Genomic DNA, 4,339 nt, shown 5'->3' with positions numbered 1-4,339 from the left:
GAGTTGTCCACCAACAAAATTCAAATTTTGTTTCTCAGTTAAAATTAAAATACAAACATTTAAAAAGAAATTTGAAAGAAAAAATCAAATGCTTGCACCAAATCTTGCGTGCTTTTTTCCTCATGAATAGAAAATAATTTATGTAATGCTCATCTTTCCTACTGTCATACAATTGGATAACAAAACTAATAAATGGCCTTCTCTTTTTGGACTTGGAATTACCAATGTGTCAACCAAAACAACATTCCTGTAGCTATGGCTGCAGCACTCCCTGATTCTATTATTATCATGCTGGAGGCTAGACTGTGATTTGATACTACGAGTACCTGATAAAGGTACAGGCAGTGAGAATGGCTAGATGCCTAAGCATCTACAACTTTAAAAAAGAGAGGAGGTTGTCCTGAGTTATGTGAGTAGTTTTGGGAAATAACAGGCTGCCTGTGAGACACAAAGAGTAACCTTCAGCAAGGGAAGGAACAAAGCCATAAGCAGATGAGAGTTGCCCATGTTAAATCACAACAAAACTGTGCGACTCCATTCCTATTTAGATACTTCAAGTAGATGGCTGGGTAGCTACAAAAAAGTCAGTGCAATTATTTGCCTAGATATGGTGTTTGACCTCTAATTTTAGATTTTAATGCTGACTATAGTTTGTCAAGGCAGTGAATAGTACAGAATTTTCAAGACAGTGGGAGATCTTTAGTGTATGGAGTTTTATCTACTTAGCTTTCAGCTGATTCTTCAGTTCCCATCTTTTCTGCTATGGTAGGGATCCTGAAGACCAAAAAGTTTAATAACAATCCTTAAAATTTTGAGTAGAAATGCATTTATCTTTTGTAAGATAAAACGATATATAAAACATACAGATTTAATTTTTGAATACTAAGCACTGAAGTAACGGACATGTCATAGTATTCTGTTATGCCGCAGTGATATTTATCCATACTTGACCAAAGGATCTGCATCATTGCTTTAAGCCAGAGCACCAGGTACTGCTAATAGCACATGACATATATCATATTGCACTCAATTCACCTATATGTAGGAACTCATCTGTTCTGTGCTCAGTTTCTGACAGTATTCATATTGTGCAAATGAAAAAGATGCTGTATAATTTTTATTTTTTTTTTCTACAATGAATTAATGATATATTCCCCAGCAGCATGAAATCTCTATCCCTAAGATTTTGGTGACTAAGCAGATTGCACCAGCCCATCCCTCATCTTTCACACTAAATCTTCTTTGAGGCACACAAAAAAACAGAATAAAGGAGAGTTCATCTTCACCATGCCATACATCCAAAATGATATCAGACTATTCTTCCATCTTAAATTTCCCCTATTGTTCTACAATACCCTATTCCTTTATTTCAAGCAGTATCTCGATTATGACAGGATGATGTTGGAATTATTTTTTTCAGTAGCTTCTGATACATGTTAAGTCATCCAGCATGTTGGTTCCTTTATTCCCTCTCACTATCCCATTTCTGCACCACTTTCTTCCATTTCTTTTCATTCCCTTTACCAGAAGTTCTTTGTGGACATTTATGGAAGCAAAAACACATCAATTCTTATCAGTACACTTGATGAGCTATTTCAAATACTTCTGATCTCATCAACTATTAATGAGTTCAAAAGATCTGATGAGGTTTACCATTGCCAGAATTACAGAGCATTTGTGTATACACAGTCAAAACCCATGCCAAAGGCTGAGTGGTGTAGGTACCCTCTAAAAGAGTAAATGAGAAATAAAAGTTCTTTGTATAGTTCTTCTGTTGCTATTTTGATTAGTGATATATCCATCAAAGAAAATACAGTAGAGATTTTGCTGTTCTGCTTTCAGACAAACATTCAGATAAAAGGCAACATGGGATCATTTTAAGACAGTCAAGTTGAAATCAAAGAGAATTTTCAACGTATTGGCAATCCCAATGTCTGAGTAAAACCTAAAGCTCTGGTCTGAAGCAATCTGGAAAATGAAGTGTTTGAGACTTCACAAGAAATTGAAACTAAATGTTTCATGTTATTTGAATAGAGAAGAAGGTTTCTCTATCTTGGTAAATCAATTAGTAATTGGAGGGAAACTGTCAGGTGAGGGCTTAAACTGGTGATTAAGCACCTGGTGAAAGGGTGTGACTGACCCAGGGAGTACAGGGAGCAAATTATTTGCACCTGTGCTCCACCAGAAGGGGTGGACCCAGGATGGCTCCATCCTGGGCTCGTATAAGGGCTAGCCACTGAAGGGAGAGCATCTTTGGGTTACTTTAAAGGTAGAGGTTCTCTTTACTAGTGGAGTGAGTTAGGCTCTTTCTGTAAATAATTATTGGTTTTCTGTGACTGTTTTGCCTGGTGTTGCGAAGAACCTGTTGGGAGTGTTTTTGTTTCTTTGTGAACAAAGCAGTAACACTGTTTTCCCCACAAAATCACATGTGAACAGTGTTGTGGGGTGTGTGTGTGTGTGTGTTGTGGTTTGTTTTTTTTTTTTTTAAGTTTTTTTTAAGGGAGAAAAAATAGTGGTTTTATTACATTAGCAATAGTTGCAGTTGAATAATCATGCTTAACTTCATGCAGTTTGACTTAATTTTTTATTCCCTAGAGTGGAGTGAAGTAGTGAAAGGTTTGCCTTGGTCCTCCAGATTAGAAACTTTGCCATCAGGTGAGTAATACTGATGTAACTAGTAGCACATTGGAAGGTGAAGTGTGTTTGTAGATTTCACTAACATAATGAGTTGTGAATTAATGGAATGATGGTTTTAAAGACTTTGCTTACTGCTTGAGTCCTTTAAAAAAAAAAAAAAAAAAAAAGTGGTATGCCAGGGTTTGGCTTCTAATAGCAGAAATCATGTGTATGTGTCTGGTTCTTTTTTCTGGTTAGATTTAATCTTAGCACAACCATGAACTTTCTGTGTTGCCTTTGTGTTGTAACAAGTGTCATCTTCTAGTTCTTAGTCATGGCATTTTTAAGTGTATAGTTGTACCTAAATCTATTAAACGTTCCTTTGTATTTCTCAAGATGCTTTTTTTATTTATGGTAATTCAGTGTAAATTTTAAAGACAACACAAAGAGGTGTGTTTTATATGGGATATGGGTGTTATTTCAGTCTTTATTGAAAATAGAGACTGTTACCCCTGTTAATGAATGCTGGATATAACTGATCTCAGTATCTAGTCAAAACCCCCTAAGCATTGTAGCCAGTGGATATATTTATAAAAACACATGTTGTAAGGTTAATTTTTTATATGCCAGCTTTTTGTATACTACCTTCTAAAAATCAAAACCGGTTATCCTTTGGTATTTATCAAGCCTAGGTTTTCTCTAGAAAGGCTGTACAAATTTCAATAGCTCAGCTTGAGTGAGGGAAAAAAGAAAAATCTAGTAACCAACAGGAAATCCAGGTTAGATCAAATGGAACAAAATATCTGCTGGACTTCACTTTGATTTCAGTATTCATTCAGAGTAAGAAGGTGAAGTAATTGCCTCATTGAGGACACATGTGAAGCCCCAATATATTCAAGTGCTAGGAACTTGCTTCAGGTGAGTAATTAAACTGTCAAATTCCTGAATTGAGGAATAAATGCTGTGAAGAAAGTATTTCTTCATGAAGTTTAGTATTCATGCTTATGTATAGAAACCAGATGCCTACTTTGCTTGCTATTCTACAAGTTTCAGCTTTCTCTTCAGGCAGTGAGGGGGCTTCACACAGCAGCATCAATCTTTGTGTGTTTGTGTGCAGCTTTGTATACTGCAGGGGCTGATTTACTCTCATACCTCTGCAGTGAGGGGAACTCTCTCTGTGTTCACAGCATGTGTGCAAGGCAACAGTTGTGATCTGGAGGTTGTGTAGTTCTAGATAGTGAGGTGTACATCTTCAGGAGGAGTAGTTCTGTCAAGGAGTAAGATTCTCTTTCAGTGTTTCTGTAAGAGAAATCCCAGATATGTCAAATGCGATGGGATCTTGCTACAAGGAGAAGTATGCCTCATGCAAACTCAGAGGTAATATAGATCCCTGGATTTCTGTAGAGCAGCACACTTAAGAACCTTCTATATTTTAGAGGTTTTTGAACTGCAGGAAGTAAACAACAAAAATATTGTTTCACTTTTCCAAAATGTTCACTAGTTTTGACCTGGTTATGGGCATCTGTGCTTTCATCCCCTGACTTTAATTTTACTTGGCAAGTTAGGATGTTAATATCTGTTGATTAACAGTTCATCCTCTCATCAAAACTGCAAAGCTCCTAGTTGATTTGTTAGTGCATCTCTAAAGCTGTGCCATATATAATTGCTGCACCTGTTAGAGCATTGTGGGGCTTGGCAAGGCCTTTGGATTTAGATCACTATA

The 4,339-nt window shown here is 36.5% G+C and overlaps 1 long non-coding RNA gene across 1 annotated transcript; it reads left to right on the top strand.

Moving 5' to 3' along the window:
- The first annotated feature begins 2,159 nt into the window (after positions 1-2,159).
- Positions 2,160-3,520, top strand: LOC122179596. The gene is made up of 3 exons (XR_006178763.1): positions 2,160-2,269; positions 2,596-2,655; positions 3,445-3,520. It is a non-coding gene; the product is annotated as an uncharacterized LOC122179596 (long non-coding RNA).
- The last annotated feature ends 819 nt before the right edge of the window (positions 3,521-4,339 follow it).

The sequence above is a fragment of the Lagopus leucura genome, unplaced genomic scaffold, assembly GCF_019238085.1.
Source record: "Lagopus leucura isolate 7727_CA_CO unplaced genomic scaffold, USGS_WTPT01 Super-Scaffold_100004, whole genome shotgun sequence".
NCBI classification, from domain to species: domain Eukaryota; kingdom Metazoa; phylum Chordata; class Aves; order Galliformes; family Phasianidae; genus Lagopus; species Lagopus leucura.
The sequence above is the reverse complement of the archived record's forward strand: the minus strand, read 5'-3'. Positions and strand labels throughout refer to the sequence as shown.